Source organism: Oryctolagus cuniculus, chromosome 3, assembly GCF_051225735.1.
Source record: "Oryctolagus cuniculus isolate XC-2025 breed Fujian yellow rabbit chromosome 3, ASM5122573v1, whole genome shotgun sequence".
In the NCBI taxonomy this organism is placed as follows: domain Eukaryota; kingdom Metazoa; phylum Chordata; class Mammalia; order Lagomorpha; family Leporidae; genus Oryctolagus; species Oryctolagus cuniculus.
This window is the reverse complement of record NC_142869.1, coordinates 75,885,476-75,912,113: the sequence shown is the minus strand read 5'-3', so window position 1 is coordinate 75,912,113 and position 26,638 is coordinate 75,885,476. Positions and strand designations below refer to the sequence as shown.

General features: G+C 38.2%; 1 protein-coding gene across 4 annotated transcripts in view; it reads left to right on the top strand.

The window, feature by feature from the left end:
• Positions 1 to 7,492: 7,492 nt before the first annotated feature.
• The window catches only part of CSRNP3 (cysteine and serine rich nuclear protein 3), a 236,250-nt gene continuing 217,104 nt past the window's right edge, over positions 7,493 to 26,638 (top strand). For 3 of the 4 annotated variants that reach the window (XM_089329080.1, XM_051848553.3, XM_008258688.5), the window contains exon 1: positions 7,493 to 7,736. The gene's annotated coding sequence lies outside the window, so the exon portion shown is untranslated. The remainder of the gene's footprint in view (positions 7,737 to 26,638) is intronic. The other variant, XM_089329077.1, reaches the window with a different exon arrangement.

Here is a 26,638-nt window from a genome sequence, read left to right as displayed (position 1 = left end):
ACTACCACATATATAATTTAAAATACAATTTGCCTCCATTAGAGTGGGAGCTTCATAACTGGGATTTGTTTTTTTTTTTTTTTTACTGTAATATTTTAGTACGAAGAACAGGATCTTCATATAAAAATGTTCAATAAGTATTTGTGAATTTGCTTTAGGAAGTACATCGTTATTTTTTCTAGGCAACTAATAAACAGATTTGTATGAATTTTCATCAAGACCTACCTGCTGTTGGGAAACATCTTTGAGCATCTCCTACTGTCTGATGATCACCATGATATTCTCAGGTGCACAGAGACCACACAACAGGTTTACTAATCACTTTGTATTGCTGGCATTTTAGAATAATAGACACAGTATTTTGGTCAGTTGCTCCAAAAGTTATCTTTGAATTCTTCCAAGCATTTGAGTGGTTTCTCTCAGGCCTTCCTGAACTTACTCCTCTGTAGTGATTGGGACAAGAGCAGTCTTAGTTCTCCTAATTTCATCTGGACTGGTTACTACTGAATCTCAATTGTTTTTTAATGACTTCTGTGGTGAAGACTAGAATGAAAAACGGCTTTCTCTATTTTGATTTTCTCTCTTGATATGTCAAAGTGACCAGAGACATTAAGTAGCTTCATTGACCCCCTCAGCTTCCTCTAACATATTTCAAGGTCTTTTGCCTTTAATACCTTGGTTACTTGAAAGAATCTTCTTGCTTTTCAATTGCATACTTTTGGGAACTTTTGGACTAAGACATCTCAAGATCATCCTAATTCTATACACTTAGCGAGTATTTGATTTCAAAAATATGGTTTTTTTAACTTTTATTTAATGAATATAAATTTCCAAAGTACAGCTTATGGATTACAATGGCTTCCCCCCCATAACGGCCCTCCCACATGCAACCCTCCCCTTTCCCACTCCCTCTCCCCTTCCATTCACATCAAGATTCATTTTCAATTCTCTTTATATACAGAAGATCAGTTTAGCATATATTAAGTAAAGATTTCAAAAGTTTGCTCCCACACAGAAACATAAAGTGAAAAATACTGTTTGAGTACTAGTTATAGCATTAAATCACAATGTACAGCACACTAAGGACAGAGATCCTACATGAGGAGGAAGTGCACAGTGACTCCTGTTGTTGACTTAACAAATTGACACTCTTGTTTATGGCCTCAGTAATCACCCTAGGCTCTTGTCATGAGCTGCCAAGGCTATGGAAGCCCCCTGAGTTCACTAACTCTGATTATATTTAGACAAGGCCATGGTCAAAGTGGAAGTTCTCTCCTCCCTTCAGAGAAAGGTACCTCCTTCTTTGATGACCCGTTCTTTCCACTGGGATCTCACTCGCAGAGATCTTTCATTTAGGTTTTTTTTTTCCCCCAGAGTGTCTTGGCTTTCCATGCCTGAAATACTCTCATGGGCTTTTCAGCCGGATCCGCATGCCTTAAGGGCTGATTCTGAGGCCAGAGTGCTGTTTAGGACATCTGCCATTCTATGGGTCTGCTGTGTATCTCACTTCCCATGTTGGATCGTTTTCTCCCTTTTTTATTCTATCAGCTGGTATTTGCAGACACTAGTCTTGTTTATGTGATCCCTTTGGTTCTTAGTCCTATCATTATGATCAATTGTGAACTGAAATTGATCACTGGGACTAGTGAGATGGCATTGGTACATGCCACCTCGATGGGATTGAATTCGAATCCCCTGGTATGTTTCTAACTCTACCGTTTGAGGTAAGACAGCTTGAGCATGTCCCGAATTGCACATCTCTTCCCTCTCTTATTCCCACTTTTATATTTAAAAGCAATCACTTTTCAGTTAAGTTTCAGCACTTAAGAATAACTGTGTATTGATTACAGTATTCAACCAAAAGTATTAAGTAGAACAAATAAACAAAAAATACTAAGAGGGATAACATATTAAGTTGTTCATCAACAGTCAGGGCAAGGGCTGATCAAGTGTTCATTTCACTTTAACAGGTTTCCTTTTTGGTGCTCAGTTAGTTGTCACCTATCAGGGAGAACATATGGTATTTGTCCCTTTGGGATTGGCTTATTTCACTCAGCATAATGCTTTCCAAATTCCTAACAGGGATCACTTTTCAGTTAAAATTTAAATATGGGTTTTTGTTAAGATACTTTCTTTGGCCAATTAGGCACAAAAAAGAATCTTTATTTAACCATTTGGTTTGTATCAAGCCTCATCTATTTCTTCAGTGGTCAGTTCTATTATCCTAAAACTTTACCTCTTGCTTTCTAACAGAGAAAACTTCATCCAGTAAAATACACAACAAACATGAAATCCCTCATACTTACAACCCACTAATTTCAGATTTCTTTAAAAATTGGCAATTATTTTAATTTTGGGCAGTTTTTGTTTTCCAGATTATTATTATTTAATCATGGTACTAGACCTGAAAAGATATTTTTATTATTTTTATTTAGTATCTTGTCATGAAAGATTTTTAGTCAGTGAGGTATACTCTCAGGTCTGTCACTCTTGTTTCTGGCAAACATGGCAATATGCGTTCCCATGGTCATCCAGGATCCAACTGCCACCACGCCATAGGAAAGCATCTCCCACTATCAGCATCAGTCTCTGCTGTTCCTGTCATAGCACATCTCTCAGATGAGACGTCTGAGGTCCAGATCTACAGCCACAAGTCTCACTTTCTGCTTCTCTTCTTATTCAGTTCTTTGAATGGAAGTTCAAGAATGGACTTGGTGATCAATGTGTTAGAAGAACCTTGTTCTGTGTATATGTAAGGCCCTGTCCTTGCCTCCATTCTTTATCTTCACTTGATTTTTACAACCACTGCAGTTCACATGCAGTATCCCAAGAACTCCACTGAAACTGCTCATTTCACATCACGAAGAACTGAAAATCCAATTCAATGGGTGACAAAGGTACTTCTTTTTTTTTTTTAATTTTATTTATTTATTTGACAGATAGAGTTAGACAGTGAGAGACAGAGAGACAGAGAGAAAGGTTTTCCTTCCGTTGGTTCACCCCAAAAAATGGCTGCTTCCGCCAGAGCTATGCCAATCCGAAGCCAGGAGCCAGGTGCTTCCTCCTGGTCTCCCATGTGGGTGCAGGGCCCAAGCACTTGGGCCATCCTCCACTGCCCTCCCATGCCACAACAGAGAGCTGGACTGGAAGAGGAGCAGCCCGGACTAGAACCGGCGCCCATATGGGATGCCAGCACTGCAGGCGGAGGATTAACCAAGTGAGCCACAGCGCCCATCCCAAAGATGCTTTTAAAACTGAAACATGCATTTGACTCACATGGACATCTTGTTCATCTTCAATTTGTCATTCAGTGTATGGAGGTGGGGCCAGATTCTGCACTGGAACCAGCTCCCAGATATACTCTAGTTCTGTCACTGAGCTGCATTCTGAATAGCCAAGGCACTAACACTCATCACACCCCTTGATAAGAAACCTTCCCTGGATTCTCTACTCTGCTGAGATTTGTTAACCACAGTCTCCTGGCTTCCACTTTGCTAACTGTTCCAGCAGAGAGTTTTCATTCTACTTTATGTTTGTTATTTTGTGTGTTCTTTAAAGGTACATAAATTCCCACACTTTTGTTCTCAATTTCCTCCTCTTCTTCATAGACTGATGATTCTCAAGCTTCAGTGTACAAGGAAAGTTAGCTGATAAATTTATTTAAAAGGAGACCCACAAAATACCATTAAAGAGATTCTGTTTCAGTAGATATGGGTGGAACCCATCAGTCTGAATTTAAATTCTGATAAAGATATCTATTTATTAAGTATACTCATGGTGTACAATATGACGTTCAGAATGTAGGCAATGTGTTGGTCAGCTTTTTGTGGCTTTTAAGATACTTGCGAAGAGCTTCTTGGGAAGGAAGTTTGTTTTGGCTGACAGTTTTGGGGGTTCACAGTCTAATATTAGTGAGGCATCTGGTGAGGCCAAATGATGACGGGGGCATGATCACACGGAAAACCAGCCAATCACGGGCTTGCCATGTGATTGTTTTTTCACACATGCTCTGCTATTGTCAGTTTTCACTAGATCCCAGACCAATGCAGCTGCACAGTATTGAACTATGATCCTGCAAACTGTGAGCCCAAATGACCCTTCCATCCTAAGTAGGTTCCTCTTGAGTGTTTTCTTTCCAACAATGAAAAGCTAACACAGTAAAATGTGCGGCCAATTAACGTGTCCTTCACATCACAGCTCACCACCTCTTCTTTCTGTTGCAAGAGCAGCTAAAATATATCATTAGCATGAATTTATATACTGCACAATTTTGTTCCCTGTTGTCCTCATGTTGTACTAGATCTCTAGGCAGATACATCATATTTCTCTGCTATTTTGTTTATGCTTATCTACATCTCCTCCATTCTAACTCCTGGTGACCATTCTGTTATTCTTTATCTATATGTTTGATTTTTTTTGTTAGATTCATGTAAGTGAGATCATGCAATATTTTTCCTTCTATGTCTGATTTATTTTACTTAACATGTCCTCCAGACCCATCTATCTTGGCAAATGATAGCATCTCACTCTTTTTTGTGACTAAATAATATCCCATTTGTGGGGAGCAATCCGGACTGGACTAAGTTACTGAAATTAAGACTTATTCTATGCATCTGCTCTCCCACAATATGGCGCTGGGAGAGAAGTAAACAGCTTCCGCACAGCTGCCTCCAGTTCAGCTAATAAACTGTAGGACTTGCTCCTGATTGGAGAGCAGCGTACTCGGCGTGTGGGCAGCTGAGTTAGGATTGGCGGAGGAGGACTATAAAGGAGGAGAGAGACGGCATGCACCGGAAACATCTATGGGGAACATCTATGGGGAACATCTAAGGGAACCCGTGCAGCCCCCGAGAAAGCCGGCCGGCGGTGTGCCGCTCCCCTGCGGAAGTGGGGAATGTGGCCAGGGGGAACTGCCCTTCCACGGAGGTGGAAGGGATAGTAGCCAACCCGGGAAGAACCAGCAGCAAACCCGGGGAGGGCCGAGCAGACAGAAAGAACAGCGCAGGGTCCTGTGTTGCTCCTCCACGAAGAGGGGGAGCGACACCATTGTATAAATGTACCACTTTATTTCCTCATTCGTCCAGCCTCAGACACTTAGGTTGTTACCCTATCTTCATTACTGTGAACAAAGTTGCACTGAACATGGAACTGATATCTTTAAAAGATAGTGATTTTATTTCCTTTGGATATAGGATTAGAAAAGGGATTGCTGGGTTCTATGGTAGTTCTATTTTTAGTTTCTGTAGCAATCTCAACATTTTTTTCCATGGTGATTATACCAATCTACATTCCCACCAACACTGTTCAAGAGTTCTCTTTTGGGACCGGCGTTGTGGGGCAGCAGGTTAAGCAACACCCACATCCCAAATGAGCACCAATTTGAGTCTTGGCTATGCCACTTCTGATCCAGCTCCCTGCTAATGTGCCTAGAAAAGCAGCAAAAGATGGCCTACCTTCTTGGGCCCCTGCCACCCACAGGCTCAGATGGAATGCCAGGCTCCTGGTTTTGGCTTCTCAGTTTTCTTTGGAGAAATATCTATTTAGGTATCTTGCCCAAAGTTTGTATGGATTTATTATATATATATTTTTAATTTTAACCTCTTAGGGCACTCATCCACTCTCCTTGCTTTAACTGTACTCTAGATGCTGTCAATTTTCAAATTAGAGCAATTGGCCAGACTGACTCATGAGCTCAAGTGACCACTGAAATTTGCAATTTGCATACCCCAAACCTTCAAATCATATCAAGTGCTTATCTTGCGACCCCAACTGTCTTTTTCTTCCTCTGCTTGAAATAATGGCAACATCATCAAACCAGAAGAAATCTAGTTTAAGTCTATGCCCAGGAAACACTTGTCTATGAGTCTCTGTCTACAACATAGTTGGCATAAAAATTACTTGGGAGAGCTTGCTAAAATTTCAGCCACAAACTATTTAAATGCTGATTTGTTAAATGAGGCTCAGGGATCTGCATTTTTTTTTCCATTTGTTTCCAGCACTTTTATTAGTTTTTTGTTTTGTTTTTATATAAGGTGAGCAAATTTCATGTATTTCAATATGCAGTTTTAGGAGCATAGCGATACTTTCCATTCCACCTCCTTCTGGCCCACACTCCCACCTCTTCCCCCAGTGATTCTGATGCAGATGGCTCCCACTCCCCACTTCAAAAAATACACCCTTCCTAGGGATTCTTCCAGCTGTTGTTAACAATAGGAGTAGTATCTTTGACAGCATTTTTGCTAATAGAGTGTATAGCATATGGGGTCTAAAAGATCTTAATTTCATAATCTCTAACAGAGTCTCCCAAAGCTATTTCAAATAATGCGAAAAACCAAGTAAAAATCAGCGCATTTCTGACTGTAGTCAGTTTCAAGTTAGGTCACCAGCTACTCCTCTCCTAACAATATTGACACCTCTAGGCACTTTCTGAAGGCTATTTCTGGACTATCAAAATTTGCCTTCATGCTAGTGTAGTGACTGGCATAGTAGTTGCCACCTTTTTCTTCTTTTCTTCCTTCATTCTTATTCTTATGGGACACAGTACTACTTTAAGAAATTAAGTAGCAAATTCTATAAATACCTCAAGTAGACAGTATGTGCCTCTATGGTGAAAATAACCTGCATTGTTTAATTTACATCTCCCTAAGGAAACTTTTCTCTGACCACCTTCACTAGAGGAAGCTCAATTAATTGCATTTTCACCATAAGGAACCCGAGTTTGTATTATAGTTTTTTTTTTTTTAATTAACCTCCTTGAAGCTACAGAGGAATTTGCTTTGTTGCTTTAAATAATTTTAATTTGATGTTTTCCTCAATTGTTCTCTTATTTGTGTTATACTTTTTAGTTCAGAAGTGAGATGATTTTGCCCAAGGTTATTAGAATAAAATTGGCATTCAATTAGTCACTTTGAGACATGGCAGCCAAGTGGCTGATTCCTTTTTAATCTTGTTAATGATTAAAAGCACCATTATTCACAAATTGGTGCTAGCATTTAAGGAATCTGAAGTAATACAAACCATATAATCATATAACTTTGGAATACTTGAATATTCTAGTATTCAGGATTAAATATATTTTTGTGCTGATTCAGTCCTGAAACTGGTTTTGAATGGGGGCATCAAAACTACTACAGAGGTAGTAACACAGATAATATGTAAGAAATAAATCTAAAGTGCTTGAAAATTTAAAATTTATCTCTTTGCAAACTGAATATGCATAATATGATTGTGATGTTCAGTCTCCTTCCTCTGTCTACATATCAAAATATACAACGAAGAATTAATTTCTTTTTCAATGAGAAAAATCAGTAGAAGCTGAGGAAAGACAATTTGCTTGCGTTTTTAGTATGAGTGTACTGCTTTGATTTCAGGTGGTTGAGGCATTTATTAGCCGTTTTCCTTAGATTCACAGCAAGCCCTTCTACTTCAGCTGAGGTCACTTGCACACGTGTCCCTTAGTTGGGAGCTATTCTTCGAAATATCTTTCATCTCTGCTTTCCTCTCCATCTTTTTTTTTCCCCACTCCCTTCCTCTCGCCCAGCTGCAGGGATTTGTCCTCTAAAAGAGTGGGGGTGGGAGGGAACAGGGAATGGAAGCAAAGCAGGGAGCATGAGCCAGAGAATGCCAGGATCTGGCTTTTGTTATTGGTTGGCTGCTGCCTGATGGATAGACGAGGGAGGAGTGAACTCTCTTCAGTGTGTTCTGCCGGAGCCGAAGTACAGAAACCATATTTACAGGTAAGAGCAAAAAAATAAATAAATAAGAAAAAGGAAAAGGAAGAAAAGGAAATGATCTTTTCTTTCAAAGAGAATCTTCTCCATTCTGATTGAAAAAATTTTATGATATGGAAATTATTCCGAAGACATCTCCCGAAAGTGTGCCCCTTTCATTACTTGGGGAAGCTTTGCAGTGAGCTGTTCTTTCTCTCTGCAGAACCTTTGGCTGATTAAAACAAAACAAAACAAAACCAACAAAACCAAACGCAAGTCTCAGCCTCGATAGCATTGTAAGCAAGTGATATTAAAGCAGAATTAACAGATAATATGAATCATCATTGGTCTTGCTTTTGTTTTTATTCAAGCTTGTGGTATTGAGAATCAAAGGGAGAATGAGAAAAGCTCAGTAAATTCCACAGGTCCTGAGAATATGGAGCCTTCTCTGTATATAAAATATAATGTTCATTGTGTGTTTTCAATATTTACAATGCAGTAAATGGCTTGGGATAATTATTTTGCAGACTGTAGACTTTTTAAATCACTAATTTAGAATGAATATTTGTGTGTATTTAAGTACACCTTCTGTTTAACTTACTCCTCTTAATAAATGTTATAATATTGAGTAGTTGTATAATTTTATTCAGTTAATTTTAAGCTTGTGTGATAATCAACCTTCTACTGTTATTTATCACCATGTACAGGGCTGTTTTCATTTTAAAAGCTCAAAAACCTTATTGAGAAAGATTAAACAATGCTGTGAAAGATAGCAAGCCTCATTAGCAGTTGCATTTTATCAATCAACTGTATCTAGATAAGAATTCCATCACAACATTTATATTGTTGGTAATACCCCCAAGAGAACACTTGTAACAGCTCTCAAGTTAAGATTTTGCTTTACTAGTGTCTTACCTCTCCTAACATCACCTTTTATTTTCCCTTAGAGAAAATACGGGAGAGTCCTAAACATGTAGAATAAATGACAAGTTTGTCATAAAGACATATGGAAAATAATTTTACTGTAAATCATTTAATTCTGTAGTTGTTTAACTCATAAATATAGGTCATTTACAGGTAGAAAAATCTCATTAACATTGGATTTGAAAGAAATATTGTTACTGACTTGGATACTTTGGAAATCAATAAATACCTGTTGAATACAATAATCAAAGTCTTTCAGTAATATAAATAATGTGTTCATAAATATTTTTAATATCTTTAATGAAGCATAAATTAGTAGGAGATGAGTATAAAATTTCTGAAATGTTTTTGGTCTTGTTTTCACATTTTTTGTTGAATAGGTATTGTCTTTGAATAGAATAACACAAACATAATAGTTCTGGCAAAATTAAAAAATATGGGGAAGAAATAAAGTACTGACTACTGAGTCAAGATTATCTAAATGCATGGATAATTACATCAAATTTCCTAAATGCACTAAATATAGTTAATAACATGTTTACATACTTTAGTGTCTTGTTGGTCCAAGCAAATACTGGTGCATAGTATATTTTGAGCTATTTGTCCATTTCAAAAAAAAGTCATTACCTAATACTGACATTTTGCCAAGTATCAAATTATTGATGAATTTTTTATCTTTGATATTTCAAACAAAATGTGGTTTAAATTGATCTACCATTTATATTGGAATTGAAGGAGATGTAGAAGACCAGATATTCACCTCTTGAATGTGTTAGAGGGACTAAGTCGATGCAGTTATAATTTTTGGAAATTATAAATTCTGAGTAGTGCTACCTCGAGGAATGAAGGGGAATTGATGAAAATTAGAGAGTAGAGTTCCACATGGTTTTAAATTATTCTGTTTCCTTGGAAACCAGCTGCTGCAGATGCATTTTGCTTTCTTTGGCTAAAAATATCATCCCTTTAATAATCACTAAGGGAAAGGTTCTGAATAAAACCAGAGTATATTGTTGCTGCTTTTTATAATTTGCTTAATGGTTCACATGTTTCGGATGAAAAGTATATAAACCCTTTCTCAATCAGCAATTCCTATCAGCCACTGGCAGGTGATTGGAAGTCTCATAAAAATGAGACAACTGTGGTAGCTTCTACTGCAGATCCTACAGAAACAGAGTGTGTGTGTGTGTATGTGTGTGTGTGTGCTGGAGGGGAGGCGGGAGAGAGAGAGAAGGAGAGAGAGAGAAGCATGAAAGAAAACAGTTAAGAGGTTCCTGTCCAAGTGAAGGATGAAACAAGGCAAATGAAAACCATGTAAGGCTGCTCGGTGAGAGATGGCAAGGCAAGAGCATTTGTTTTTCCTTTGGTACCAGTGTTTCTACAATTTAACTGTAGGTTTTTAATACAGATTACTATATACAACAATGTCTTTTGTAAAATGCTTTATTTTCTTTTTCTATTTGCAGTGATTAGTAATATAGAAAGTAAGATAATACATGATAAAACATTTTAAGTGTAGCAATCATTTTAATCACAAAAAGAAAAGCTTATGATGTATGAGCAGGCATTGCATAGTGAAGAAGATTAAATACTTATTTTGACTTATTAGGATAAAAATTCTTTAAGTTTCATGTCCAGATCACCTTTCATGAATGCAAATATTTCTTTACCTTTGTAATCTAATCCATAAAAATGACACATCACAACAACTGAAAATTGTTTATCTTAATATTAATCCATGTTAAAACTGAATAAGAAAAATAAATGTACACATATAATTTCTGATTTATTTGAAATAATTTTCTTTATTTGAAAAAAATGTTATTTTAATGTAGTTATTCTCTATGCTAATCACAATTACCATCATATGACTCTAGGCAGTTTCTTAAGTTAAAACATTTTCATTATAAAATCAAATGCTTTAAAGACAGCACCATCATCCCTTTTTTTCTCCCAGCTATTTCTTGAGAGGAAAAATCTTCATAAAGCTGTTACAGCTTTGCTAGTATTTTTATTAGAATTCAGATGATATCCTTGACTCTATTTTCTCTTTACTACTCATTTAAATCTTTTTTGACACATGATATTTTATTTTCATAATATTAACCTTAGTCTATTTGATTTAGTGTTAGCAATGTAGCAAATAAAGTCTGTACATTTAAACCATGTGTTAAAATATTTAATATCTAGCCAATACATTATTTAAAGTTAAATTAATTTGGTGTGTCAGTACTTTATTTGTCAAAAGGAGTTAGGATAGTGGGAAGTATTTGGTTTTTATTAATTAACATGAGCAAAGCACTTCAGTGGCAGCACTTCCAGCATAAACATAGATGACACTCAAGGGCACACTAACAACAAATCAGAGGGACCAGGAAATGGATTATGTGAAGAGTGAATGACCCCTATCTCAGGGACAAAATCATCAAGTGTTTCTTAAGTTCCTAAAAGTGGTGTATTGCATAGATTTATTCTTAACTATAGATAGTTTGACAGTTTGTTGTTAGTGTCTATTTACTCATGGTGATTTCTTTGCTAAAAGTTGTTTGTTAGAATTTAGTTTGTATGAGCCTATTACATCCTAGAAAATGTACTAAGAACAAAAAATAGTTGATAGCTTCCACTATAATATACATAAGACAACTTTTTATATAGCAGAAATATGCTAGCTAGCCAAATAATTTCATGTTTTTGGAAACGGAGGATTTGGATTTACAAGAAATGGAAACACCAGAGTAAGAAGGCTTTGATCTGATTTCACTATGTTCCATTGCACTATATGGGTAAGGTAATCCAGGCAAATGCAAAATCACACTAACCTGTGTAGTGAAGAACACCTTAGTTCAGATATATTGATCAGATGGTATTTTTGAGAATATGTTTTATATCTCAGAGTTTAATGTAGGGCTTAATGTAGGATAGAAATGGATTTGATTTAAAGTAATGATATTTCCTATTACCTTTCAGATTTGATTCAAGGTAATGATATTTCCTATTACCTTTTAGAAAAAGATTAAGGATCAGGGAATGTACTCAACCAGCAAGCTAATGATCAAGTTTGTATGTTTCACAGCTATCAATGAATCTGGTTGAGCTTTACATTATTTGATTTCTCAGCCAGTTGTTTAGGTCTGTTATTGCAATGACCTAAACAGTTTAACTCAAAAATTGTTGAATGTGTAATTTTTAGGTGTTTAGTTCTTGATTATGATGATCTTGACAAATGGTAGTGCTAATTCTAAGCATTACATATAAGCAAGGAATCTACTTTCATGATTGATTTCAGATTCCTGACAAAAAAGGTAGATATTAGAGATGTGACTCATTTCTAAAGTGCCCTGACACTTTAGTTAGATCAAAATACTTCTTTGAATACAACATCTTTAATACATATTTGAATACTACAAAAAAGGGTGATGCATACACACACACATTTCTGTATTTCTCCTCCTGACTCATGCGCACATTCATAAAAAGCCATAGTTTCAAGAAAAGCTACCAACAAAAGTAGTTTCATGAAAACTTTTCCATCTTTCAAAAATATTTTCAGTAATATTTAATATATACCCCTTTGGCAAATACTCATTTAATTTTCATCTACTATCTGTAAATATTTTAATTTTCTGTTATCCTAGAAGTTCTGTTTACAGAACTGGTCTGTAAACATAATTCACTCTAAATTCATCAGTTTACCTAGGAAGAAACTAAGGCACAGAGTATGATATTTTTAGTAGGAAAATAAACATTTACATCTGCAAAATCACAATAACGAAACACTATGTGTTTGGCTTAAATACTGGATATGTTGAACTAAATACAAGATGAAAGAAAAGTTGAATTCAGGAGGGCTTTATAAGAAAGTATAAAAGCATTGTGCAAACTAATGACTTCTGATGAATAACAACACAGGGATTTTGGAGTTGCACATAATTCTTGACCTTATTGTTTTTTATTGCATAATTTTGAGGGGTACAGTGTAATACTTCAATATACATATGCAGTGTATATTGATCAAATGAAAATAGTCAGCATTTTCATTTCCTTTAACATTTAGAAAGAATTTTTGATTAATGTTATAATTGTACATATCCCTGGAGCACAGTGTTCAATAAATGTAGACAAATGTACTGATGAAGTCAGGGTAATTAACATTTGTATTTCCCTACCATCAACATTACTTTATGTTTGCAAGCTTTGAGCTCCTGCTCCTATCTTCTATTTTTCATAAAATATATAATAGGTTATTATGGATTATATCAACTCATTGTACTATGGAACACCAGGATTTACTCCTCCCAACTAACTGTAGTATCCTGTGAACCTGATGTTGTAACTAATGTTACAGTTAAAAAATATTGATCATATGTTATTTTGAGGTCATATATTTAATATTTCATAATTCAATATAGAGCTTATAGTAGGATAGAAATGGTAAATTCACTTTACATGAATTTACTGTTAGATCAAAAAGACAAATCAGATTTTTTTTTCTAGTAAATGTTGATACAGTTGTTGCCTGTTGTGGATACATGACAATATATTCAATAAAAGAAATAAGTAATTTCCTAATCAGAACTCCTGGATGTCTTTACAAAGATTTTCATTTTCTTTCCCATCCTTAGGTTAGGCTAGTCATGGAAAATCAATATGTGTCATCAATCGTTACCCAGGTAATACTTATTGTGATGGTGTCAGCATACTGAGGCAGAAAGATTCTGAGAAAGGCTTTCCAAAATCATAAAAAAATCATTGTTTTGCTTAATCAAAATTCTCTTTTTATATTCTCATAAGACTCAATTTTCCAATTTTAGTCTTTAAACAGTGTTTTATTATTTATATTTATTCATTTTATTTGAAAGTCAGAGAGAGAGAGAGGAGAGAGAGAGATCTTCCACCACTGATACACTCCCTAAATGCCATCGAAAGCTAGGGCTGAACCAAGGCCAAAGCCAAGGAGCCTGAAACTCAATCCAGGTCTCCCATGTGGATAGCAGAGACCAAGTTACTGCTGCCTCCAAGGATACTCATCAGCAGGAATTTAGACGGAACCCAGGCAATCCTATATGGAATGTAGGCATCTCAGGTGGCATCTTAACCACTGCACCAAATGCCTACCCCTACATTTTGGGTTTTTTACCAAATATGACATCCAAGTAAAGGGCCCCAAGTCAGCCATCCCATCTGCCCAGTGAAATCACCTATAGCTAAGTGTCAAATGGGAATTTGAACTTGGAGACTCCATTATAATCTGCTGTCTTCAGAGATCTACACAACACACAAGTAAGGCCAATGAGAGAAGCCCAGGTCAGTTCTGTGCTTCCTAGGATGGCTTCTTGGTGTGATCCTTACAAGCACTTCTTTGACCACTCTGTAGTATTTTACTTAACTACCTAAATTATAATTCTTGGTGACAAGGATTTTCCTTTGTCTCTGTATCTATGCCTAATACAATGACTGGTGAATAACATGTGCCCCAAATGATTTTTCTGACTGAATAATTAAAAGAATAATTGCAGGCCAGCGCCGCGGCTCACTAGGTTAATCCTCCACCTTGTGGCGCCGGCACACCAGGTTCTAGTCCCGGTCGGGGCGCCGGATTCTGTCCCGGTTGCCCCTCTTCCAGGCCAGCTCTCTGCTGTGGCCAGGGAGTGCAGCGGAGGATGGCCCAAGTCCTTGGGCTCTGCACCCCATGGGAGACCAGGAGAAGTACCTGGCTCCTGCCTTCTGATCAGCACGGTTCACCAGCCACAGCGCGCCGGCCGCAGCGGCCATTGGAGGGTGAACCAACGGCAAAGGAAGACCTTTCTCTCTGTCTCTGTCTCTGTCTCTCTCACTGTCCACTCTGCCTGTCAAAAACAAAAACAACAACAACAATAAAAAAGAATAATTGCATCGAATAGTCAAGTTGCCTGTTCCAGCCTCACAGTAACAGCTATTCATTACATTCTAGGACAGCCACTTCCACGTTCTTCTCTGTTAATACTGTTCAGTGTTACAAGGTTCGTGCAAGCCACACAAAATATTGTACTGCAGAGTTTTTATTGTACAAATTCCACTTGGCCTCTCCCTCATTGACAGGAAACTTCATCCGCATACACTGCACATTTTGTTTCATTTTATTCCATTTTAATACCATGGTCAGCCTTCTGGATCTATGGGCTACTGATCCATGGGTCCTGTATTTGTGATTCAACCAACTGAGAATTGAAAATATTCGGGAAAAATAGTTGCATCTGTGCTGAACAAATCTAGACTTTTTCTTGCTATTATCCCATACATAATTTAATAGAACAACTAATTAAATATACTTTGCATTGAATTAGGTATTATAACTAGAGGTGATTTAAATTATAAAGCAGGATGTACACAAGTTATATGCAAATACTATGCCATATTACATAAGGAACTTCAGCATCTGTGGTGTGGGTAGCCACGAGAGACCCTGGGAACCAATGCCCTGTGGATACTGAGAGACAGCTGTATTATATTTCTTTTACAAAAAATATTTATTTATGTACTTATTTATTTGTGTGGAAGACATAGAGACTCAGACAAGCAGACATCTTTCATCCACTGATTTACTACTTAAATACCCAAAACAAAACAACTGCAGCTGAACCAGCCAAAGCTATGAGCCTGGACTCAACCTGGGTCTCCCAGATAGGTGGCAGGGAAGCAATTACATGGGCTATCACCTTCTGATTCTCAGGGTGTTTATCAGCAGAAAACTGGAATTGAAAGTAGCACATGGACTTGAACTGATATGATATACCAGCATCCAAAGCAGTGTCTTAGCCAGTGTGCCAAATGCCTGCCTATTATCCTATTTTTGAAAGACACTAATTATTAAATATTAAATTAATTATAAATTAATGTAATCTTGATTGTTATATTAGTATATAATATAAATGTGAAATAATATTTCTGTAACAAAATACAGTAATATATTTAATCTCTGAGCATTCTCATACATACACTCTTGTTCAATGAATCCCCACTCTTTTAAGCCAAAATTTTTCAGCAACATTTTATTCTGTTCTGGAAACACTTTATCCCATTTACATTGTTTTCTGGTGAAGAATCTGAAGCCAAAATGCATGGTAACTGACAATGCTACATCAGCTACAAAGAAGACAAGAGTGTGTGATTACATGCTGAGAATCAATATGCCCATTTTACTGTGCTTAATATTTCTTAAGGTGAAGGTGAGCTGATAATGTGCAACTGGTGAAGTTTCCTTATAGAAATATCTCCATAACCAGGCAGGCAGAACTGAGCCGGTGACTGGAAGTCTAAGAGGAAGAGTGATTGCCAATGTGCCACGACAGTGTTCGTTGATGCAGGGGCTGTGCTATGGTATACACACACCCTTTATGTGAGGGTTCATTCAGGCAGCCATCCTTGTTTACTTTTTTAAAGATTTTTAAGATTTATCTATTTGGAAGGCAATGAGAGAGAAAGAAAGAGGAGAGAGACTCTTCCATCCATTAGTTCACTCCCCAAATGGCCACAATGTCCAGGACTGTGTTAGGCGAGCCAGTAGCCAGGAACTCTGTCCAGGTCTCCCACATGGGTGGCAGGGCTCCAGCACAAGGGCCACCCTCTGCTCCATTCCCAGACACATTAACAGGGCGCTGGGTCCGAAGCAGAACAACCAGCCCTTCACTCAGCATTCCTGTGGGATGCGGGTGTTGCAGGTGCCACAGTCAGCCCCAGCTTGCCTGTTTCTAGAAACCTGTCTACTGAGGTAAAGGTTCTTATGACTGTCCTACCTATTGGTTCTTTAGGCAGTGCAGAGTAATGACTGATAGGCTGCATAATTGGCTTTTGCAATCAGACAGATGTACCATTTTACTTCCTGTGTAAATTTGGTTCAGTTACTTCTGAGTTTCAATTTCCTTATCCACAAAATTCAGTTATCCACCTGGGCAATACAAATGTACTTCAAAAATTTCATATCAGAATGGAATTAAAGACATGAATTTACTTCTATACAAAATCAATTTTGAAATCCATGCAATTTTTCAATAATGTGCATTTTCCACATATTATTAAAATAATTTTGCACCAGAAATTTTTTGCATCAAAAATAACTCATGATTTTATTTTCACTTTTCTGGAAACATTTTCAAATACTCTTATATTGTGATATTGGAAGATGTTGGTAGAACATTTTTCACTGTAGAATTTGGGACATAGTAAGCCAAGTGTACCATTTTAATAGTTATTGTTAATCATCCTTCTCTGTGTATAAGCCAAGAATGGAAGCAGCACAATAATCCCTGGGGTTTTTAAAATGACTTCACAAGTATTTTTCTTCATTAATGGATGAAAGACAACAAAATTCTTTTTCATGGGCTAATTTTTCTGTTTTTTTTCTTGTTTACCGCAGTGAAATCATTTGGTGTCGGCCGTAAATTTAGTATTATGTAATGTAGTGGTATTGTGAAAACAAACCTTTGAGCCTTAAAGAGCAAAAAGAATAGGACTTTCAAAATATAAAACTGGAGAGAATTTTCAAAATATGAGCATAGTTTTGAGAAATATAATTGAATATTTCATGGAAAATTGAATATTTCATGGAAATATCCTACAGTCAAACAAGTTTGGGAGAATATGGACAAGAGTTAACTAAAGCCCATTCCTGTCAAGCAATTACTATAGCAAAGCACATAGACACTGACTGAGAAGAATACATAATATTTTTTTTATTTTTTGACAGGCAGAGTGGACAGTGAGAGAGAGAGAGAGAGAGACAGAGAGAAAGGTCTTCCTTTGCTGTTGGTTCACCCTCCAATGGCCGCCATGGCCTGCGCACCGCACTGACCTGAAGGCAGGAGCCAGGTGCTTCTCCTGGTCTCCCATGGGGTGCAGGGCCCAAGCACATGGGCCATCCTCCATTGCACTCCCTGGCCACAGCAGAGAGCTGACCTGGAAGAGGGGCAACTGGGACAGAATCCGGCACCCCGACCAGGACTAGAACCCGGTGTGCCGGCGCCGCTAGGCGGAGGATTAGCCTAGTGAGCTGCGGCGCCAGCCCAAAATATATAATATTAACAACCTTCAGACTTACTTAAAAATATACCCCCCCTTCCCAACATCTAAAAATCTTGGGTATCATGTCTGTATGTTACATTACACTAAACTTAAGACAGATAAGGGCTGGCATCCAGTGTTTAACCCATGATTTGCCACAACAGCATCTTCTACAGAGTGTCACCTTGTGTCTCCACACAACTGCTTGCTAATATGCTGAGGAAGGCAATGAATAGCCAAAGGACTTGGGTTTCTCCCACCCGTGTAGGAGACCCAGATGGAGTTCCTGACTTCTGACTTCAGCCAGGCCCAGCCTTGGCTGTTGCAGGCATTTGTGGAGTGAGCCACTGAAAAGAAGGTATTTATTGCTCTGTCCCTCCCAAACCCCTGTCTGCCTGTCACTCTGCCTTTCAGCTGAAGAAATTAATAATCTTTAGTAGCTCCAGTGTTTCCAACATAAGACCATTTCCAAGATTATTCCATTAATTACATATACATTCTTCATTAGAGTATTCAGATTTTCTTTTTTTAACTTTTATTTAGTAAATATAAATTTCCAAAGTAAAGCTTATGAATTACAAGCTTTCCCCCCTATAACTTCCCTCCCACCTGCAACCCTCCCAACTCCCGCTCCCTCTCCCATTCCATTCACATCAAGATTCATTTTCAATTCTCTTTATATACAGAAGATCAATTTAGTATATATTAAGTAAAGATTTCAACAGTTAGCACCCACATAACATAATATGTAAAATACTGTTTGAGTACTAGTTATAGCATTAATTCACATTGGACAACACATTGACAGAAATCCTACATGAGGAGTAAGTGCACAGTGACTCCTGTTGTTGACTTAACAAATTGACACTCTTTTTTTTTTTTTTTTTTTTTGACAAGCAGAGTGGACAGTGAGAGAGAGAGACAGAGAGAAAGGTCTTCCTTTGCCGTTGGTTCACCCGCTAATGGCCGCCATGGCCTGCGCACCGCACTGACCTGAAGGCAGGAGCCAGGTGCTTCTCCTGGTCTCCCATGGGGTGCAGGGCCCAAGCACTTGGGCCATCCTCCACTGCACTCCCTGGCCACAGCAGAGAGCTGGCCTGGAAGAGGGGCAACCGGGACAGAATCCGGCGCCCCGACCAGGACTAGAACCCGGTGTGCTGGCGCCGCAAGGCGGAGGATTAGCCTAGTTGTCGCTCCCCCTCTTCGTGGAGGAACGACACAGGACCCTGCGCTGTTCTTTCGTCTGCTCGGCCTTCCCCGGGTTTGCTGCTGGTTCTTCCCGGGTTGGCTACTATCCCTTCCACCTCCGTGGAAGGGCAGTTCCCCCTAGCCACATTCCCCACTTCCGCAGGGGAGCGGCACACCGCCGGCCAGCTCTTCTCGGGGGCTGCACAGGTGTTCCCCTTAGATGTTCCCCATAGATGTTCCTGGTGCATGCCGTCTCTCTCCTCCTTTATAGTCCTCCTCCGCCAATCCCAACTCGGCTGCCCACACGCCGAGTACGCTGCTCTCCAATCAGGAGCAAGTCCTACAGTTTATTGGTTGAACTGGAGGCAGCTGTGTGGAAGCTGTTTACTTCTCTCCCAGCGCCATATTGTGGGAGAGCAGATGTATAGAATAAGTCTTAATTCCAGTAACTTAGTCCAGTCCGGATTGCTCCCCACACTAGTGAGCTGCGGTGCCGGCCAACAAATTGACACTCTTGTTTATGGCGTCAGTAATCTCCCTAGGCTCTTGTCATGAGATGCCAAGGCTATGAAAGCCTTTTGAGTTCGTAAGCTCCTATCTTATTTAGACAAGGTCATAGTCAAAGTGGAAGTTCACTCCTTCCTTCAGAGAAAGGTACCTCCTTCTTTGATGGCTCATTCTTTCTACTGGGATATCACGCGCAGAGATCTTTCATTTAGGTTTTTTTGTTTTGTTTTGTATTGTTTTTTGTTTTTTTGCCAGAGTGTCTTGGCTTTCCATGCCTGAAATACTCTCATGGGCTCTTCAGCCAGATCTGAATGCCTTAAGGGCTGATTATGAGGCCAGAGTGCTGTTTAGGACATCTGCCATTCTATGAGTCTGCTGTGTATCCCGCTTCCCATGTTGGATGGTTCTCTCCCTTTTTTGTTCTATCGGTTAGTATTTTCAGACACTAGTCTTGTTTATGTGATCCCTTGGACTCTTAGACCTATCAGTATGATCAATTGTGAACTGAAATTGATATCTTTGACAAGTGAGATGATATTGGTACATGCCACCTTGATGGGATTGAATTGGAATCCCCTGGCACATTTCTAACTCTACCATTTGTGGCAAGCCAGCTTGAGCATTTCCCAAATTGTACATCTCCTCCCTCTCTTACTCCCATTCTTAAATTTAACATAGATCACTTTTCAGTTAAATTTAAACACCTAAGAATAATTGTGTGTTAATTAAAGAGTTCAACCAATGTTATTAAGTAGAATAAAAAAAATACTAAAAGGGATAAAGTATCAAGTTTTTCTTTATTTCTTTTAATTTTCTCCACTTTTTATTTTGTATTTATTTATATATGTACGGTGAGCAAATTTCATGTATTTCCTATAGACATATAGATTTAGGAGCATATGATACTTCCCTCCCTGCTGCTCATGCTCCCACCTTTCCTCCTACTTCCTTTCTGATTTTTTAATTTTCTTTTTTGACAGGCAGAGTTAGACAGTGAGAGAGGGAGACAGAGAGAAAGGTCTTCCTTCCGTTGGTTCACTCCCCTAATGGCCGCCACGGCCAGCGCTGCGCCAATCCAAAGCCAGAAGCCAGATACTTCTTCCTGGTTTCCCATGCCGGTGCAGGGACCCAAGCATTTGGGCCATCCTCCACTGCCCTACCGGGCCACAGCAGAGATCTGGACTGGAAGAAGAGCAACTGGGACTAGAACCCGAGGTGCCAGCACCACAGGTGGAGGATTAGCCAAGTGAGCCACGGCGCTGGCCAAATTATTTCTTATTTCTACTTCTTTTACAAAACTACTGCCAATAGTAAAGGAAAATAAATGAGTTAAATACTGTTCTACTTATGACATTAAAAGACAAAGCAAACAAGCCTTCTGGGAAGTAGCATAGGTTGAACTGAAGACACAGGGTCAGGTTGTCATGGTCCATTCCAACTTTTCTTCTGTTTTTTTTTCCTAGTAGAAAGATTTAGAAGCCATATTTGGACTGAGTGGTTTGATCTGTTGAGGATCTTTTTTTTTTTTTTAATTTTATTTGTGTTATACAAGTTTCATGTATTTCACATATACAGGTTTAGGAACATAGTGATACTTCCCACCCTACCCTCCCTCCCACCCACATTCCAACACTTTTTTTTTTTTTAATTTCATAGGTGGAGTTAGACAGTGAGAGAGAGAGACAGAGAGAAAGTCTTCCTTGCGTTGGTTCACTCCCCAAATGGCCACTATGGCCAGCATGCCATGCTGATGTGAAGCCAGGAGCCATGTGCTTCCTCCTGGTATCCCATGTGGGTGCAGGCTGCCCAAGCACCAGGGCCATCCTCCACTGCCTTCCTGGGCCACAGCACAGAGCTGGACTGGAAGAGGAGCAACTGGAACTAGAACCCAGCATCCATATGGGATGCCTGCACTGCAGGTGGAGGATTAACCAAGTGAGCCATGGTGCCTGCCCCCTAACATTTCTTACTCCTCCCTCTCCCATTCTCACTCTTAATTTTTATGAAGATCAATTTTAGTTTACTTAATGATTGTAAGGTTAACCCTACACTAAGTAAAGACTTCAACAAATATTATGAAGAGAAAAAACCACTGTTCCTCAACAGAAGAAACAAGGGCTGTAAACAATTATTGAATCTCAGAATGTCCATTTGACTCCAAAACATTACATTTTAGATACTCTATTAGTTACCTTGGATCAGAGAAAACATATAATATCTGAGTTTCGGGAACTGGCTTATTTCCCTGACTATAATGATTTCTAATTTGATCCATTTTGTTGCAAAAGACAGTATTTTTTTTTTTACAGCTGAACAGTACTCCATAGTGTATATCTATCATAATTTCTTTATCAAGTCTTCAGTTGAGGGACATCTGGCTTGATTCCATGTCTTAGCTATTGTGAATTGAGCTGCAATGAACGTGGAGGTATGGATAACTCTTTCATATGCTGATGTCTTTTTGTATGGGTAAATTCCAAAGAGTGAGATGTCTGGATCATGTGGTAGGTCTATATTCAGATTTCTGAGATATCTCCATACTGTCTTCCACAATGGCTGGACCAGTTTACATTCCCACCAACAGCAGATTAGGGTACCTTTTTCCCCCACATCCTCACCAGCATTTGTTTGATTTTTATGTGAGAACCATTCTAACTGGGGTGAGATGAAACCTCATTGTGGTTTTGATTTGAATTTCCCTGATGGCTAGTGATCCTGAGTATTTTTTCAAGTGTCTGTAGGTCATTTGCATTTCCTCTCTCAAAAAAATACCTGTTCAAGTTTTACCCATTTCCTAAAATTTTTTTTTTGACAGGCAGAGTGGACAGTGAGAGAGAGAGACAGACAGAGAGAAAGGTCTTCCTTTGCTGTTGGTTCACCCTCCAATGGCTGCTGTGGCCAGCACGCTGCGGCCGGCGCACTGCGCTGATCCGATGGCAGGAGCCAAGTACTTATCCTGGTCTCCCATGCGGGTGCAGGGCCCAAGTACTTGGGCCATCCTCCACTGCACTCCCTGGCCACAGCAGAGAGCTGGCCTGGAAGAGGGGCAACCGGGACAGAATCCGGTGCCCTGACCGGGCCTAGAACCCGGTGTGCCGGCGCCGCGAGGCAGAGGATTAGCCTAGTGAGCTGCGGCGCTGGCCTTAAATGGTTTGTTTCGTTGTTGAATCTCTTGAGCTCTATATAGGTACTGAATAGTCATCCTTTATCAGTTGTGAAGTTTGCATGTATTTTTCCCATTCTGTTGGTTATCTCTTTACTTTGCTGAGTGCTTCTTTTACAGTGCAGAAGGTTCTCAGCTTGTTATAATCCCATTTGTCAATTTTGATTTTGATTGCCTGTGCTTCCGGTGTATTTTCCAAGAAGTCATTGCTTATGCCAATATCTTACAAATTTTCTCCAATGTTCTCTAGTAAATTGATGGTATCGAGTCCTAGATTTAGGTCTTTGATTCATTTTGATTGGATTTTTGTGTAAGTGGCAAGGTAAGAGATATAGTTTCATACTTCTTCATGTGGAGATCCAGTTTTCCCAGTATCGTTTGTGAAGACAGTCCTTGCTCCAGGGATTGATTTTAGTTCCTTTTTTTTCCTCAAAAATAAGTTGGTTGTATATGCATGGATTGATTTCTGGAGTTTCTACACTGTTCCATTGGTCTACAAGTCTGTTTTTGTGCCAGTACCAGGCTGTTTTGATTATAACTGCTCTGTAGTATATCTTGAAATTTGGTATTGTGATGCCTCTGGATTTGTTTTCATTGTATAAGACTGCTTTAAATATTCAGGATCTCTTGTGTTGCCATGTGAATTTTAGCACCTATTTTTCTAGATCTGATAAGATTTTTGTTGGTATATTGATTGGGATTGCACTAGTTCTGTAAATTGCTTTCAGTAGTATGGACTTCTTTTTGATGATATTGACTCCAATCTGTGAAAATGGAAGATTTTTCCATTTTTAAATGTCTTCTATATCTTTCTTTAATATTTGTAATTTTCATGGTAGAGATCTTTGACATCCTTGGTTAAATATATTTCATAGCTATTGTGAATGGGATTGATCTTAGAAGTTCTTTCTCTGCCATGGCATTTCTGTGTATACAGGGACTGTTGGCTTTTGTATATTAATTTTATATCCTGCCACTTTACCAAACTCTTCTATGAGTTCCAATAGTCTCTCAATGGAATCTTTTAGATACCCTATAATAGAATCATTTCAGGCCTAGTTCTGTGGCACAGCAGGCTAAAGCCCCAGCCTGCAGCACTGGCTTCTCATATGGGTGCCAGCTTGAGTCTCAGCTGCTCTATTTCTGATCCAGCTTCCTGCTAATGTGTCTGGAAAAGCAGTGGAAGAAGGCCCAAGTCCTTGGTCCCCTGCACCCACATGGAGACCTGGAAGAAGCTCTTGGCTCCTGGTTTTGGGTCAACTCAGCTCCAGCCATTGCGGCCATTTGGAGAGTGAACCAGGGGATGAAAGACTTCTTTCTCTCTCTGTCTCCCTCTCCCTCTCCTTCTCCCTCCTTCTCTCCTTCTCTTCTTCTCTCCCTCCCTCCCTCCTTCTCTCTGTAACTCTTTTCAAATAACTAAAATAAATATTGAAAAAAAAAGAACCATGTCAACTGCAAATAGGGATAATTTGGCTTCCTCCTTCCCAATTTTTTCCCTTTGATTTATTTTCCTTGCCTAAGGACTCTAGCTAAAACATTGAGGACAATATTGAATAGCAATGGTGAGAGTGGGCATCCTTGTCTGTCTCTGGATCTTAGGGGGAATGCTTCCAACTTTTCCACATTCAATAAGATACTGGCCATGCATTTGTCATAAATTGTCTTGAATGTGTTGAGGAATGTTCCTTCTATACCAAATTTGAGTAAGGTTTTCGTCATGAAAGATTGTTGTGCATTATCAAATACTTTCTCTGCATCTATTGAGATAATCATATGGTTCTTGTTCTTGTTCTTCAGTTTGTTAATATGATGTATCACATTTATTGATTTGCAAATGTTGAACCATCCCTGCATACCAAGGACAAATCTGACTTGATCCAAGTGAATGATCTTTCTGATGTGTTGTTGGGTTCCGTTCACTAATATTTTGTTGAGGATGTTTAGATTTATGTTCATCAGTGTATTGGTCCATAGTTCTCTTTCTCTGTTGTATCTTTTTTTGGATTAGGAATTAAGGTGATGTAGGCTTCATAAAAGGAGTTTGGGAGGTTTCCCTCCTTTTCAATTGTTTTGAATTGCTTGAGAAGAATTGGAATTAGTTCTTCTTTAGATGTCTGGTAGAATTCAGCAGTGAAGCCATCAGGTCCTGGGCTTTTATTTGTTGGCAGGGTGATTATTACTGATTCAGTCTCTGTCTTGTTTATTGGTTGGTTTCAGTTTTCTATTTCTTCATGACTTAATTTTGGTAGATTGTATGTCGCCAGAAATCTATCCATTTATTCTAGGTTTTCCAATTTGTTGGCATATAGCTCTTTGTAGTAATTCCTGATGATTCTTTTTATTTCTGTGGTATGTGTTGATACGTTGCCTTTTTCATCTATGACTGTATTGATTTGGGTCTTCTCCTTTTTATTGGTTAGTTGGACAAATGGTGTATCCTTTTTTTTCAATAAAACCAGCTTGTCCTTTCACTGATCCTTTGTGTTGTTTTGCTCTTATACTTCTCAAAAGTATCATGTATACTTGTGAAAAATATTTGCTGTCCAAAGAATTATTACATCCTGCTATAACTAGTACTCAAACAGTACTTTACACTTTGTGTTTCTGTGTGGGTGCAAACTGCTGAAATCTTTACTTAATATATACTAAATTGATCTTCTGTATATAAAGGTAATTGAAAATGAATCTTGATGTGAATGGAATGGGAGAGGGTGCAGGAGATGGGAGGGTTGCGGGTGGGAGGGAAGTTATAGGGTAAAAAAGCCATTGTAATCCATAAGTTTCCATACTTTGGAAATTTATATTTATTAAATAAAAGTTTAAAAAAAGAATTACTACATCTAAAATTATGATTCCATTTTGTTTAAACTTATTCTATAAAAAGAAATTTGAAAACTAATTCTTTGATGTCTTATCTTGCCCTCCATTTACCTTAGTTTCTATTTCAAAAGTTTTGATTATTTACCAAACATCTCTTAAAACTCTGAATAAGAAGAAACCCCATTTTTGAAATGCTCACAATCTGTTAAGGAATTAGCTAGGAAACCAACACAAAGTTGTGTTAGAAAGAAGACACAGTCTATGGAGTGAGACAAGCTGGGTTTTAATTCCAGCTAAGTTACTTATTACCTTTATCAATGCATATAAGTTACTTGCCTCCTAAGCTTCATGTTGCTCAATGATGAAAAGCAAGTCATAATTCAGAATCATTGTAAGTACAGATGAGATAATGTATTCAAATAATTGGGTTTCTAGCACAAAGAACAAGCTCAGCAACATTATTATTGTCTTTATTTTTTAAAAAGAAAGACATTTTATTCACTAAGCAAAAAACATAGAATGTTATGAATGGTTAGAAAGTCCAATAAATTATCAAACTTTGTGAAGACACCTAGGCATAGAATGTCCATACCCTCTTTCTTTTGCAAACTTAATGTAAAATACAATATTTATATATGTTTTACCAATAAAAATAAAATTTAATAACCTAGGTAATCACACAATGCATACACACAACAAAAAATATAAGAAGAAAGTACATAGGGAAAAGTCTTAAGCCCAAGTACTGTGTTCAAGGAAAGGCAATTTCAAACAGTGAGGAAGAATGTGATTATAGTCTAGATTCAAGTGCTCCAGTGCCTAAATTTGAATTCTGACTCTAGAACTAATCAACTCTATGATCTTGGCTTCCTCACCTAACTCCTGTGTGTTTCAATTTCTATCCATAAATGATAGTAATAATGGCCACATGCTGTGATTATGATGAAAATTAAATGAGTTAATATTATGTTCGTTTTCTGTATCGGTGTAACAAGTTACTACAGAGTTAACAACTTAAGTTTATTATCATTTATTTACTCATAATCTTAACCATCTGAAGTCTTTTTCCCAAAGAAACCTTTTATTTAAGAAATACTAACTTCATGCATTTCATCAATACAACTTTAAGAACATAGTGATTCTTCCCAACATACCCACGCTCACACCCACATTCCCACCCCTCTTCCTCCTCACTCTCCTATTCCCAGTCTTATTTTTAACTAAGATCTATTTTGAATTAACTTTATACAAGAAGATTAACTCTATACTAAGAAAGAGTTCAACAAATTGTATG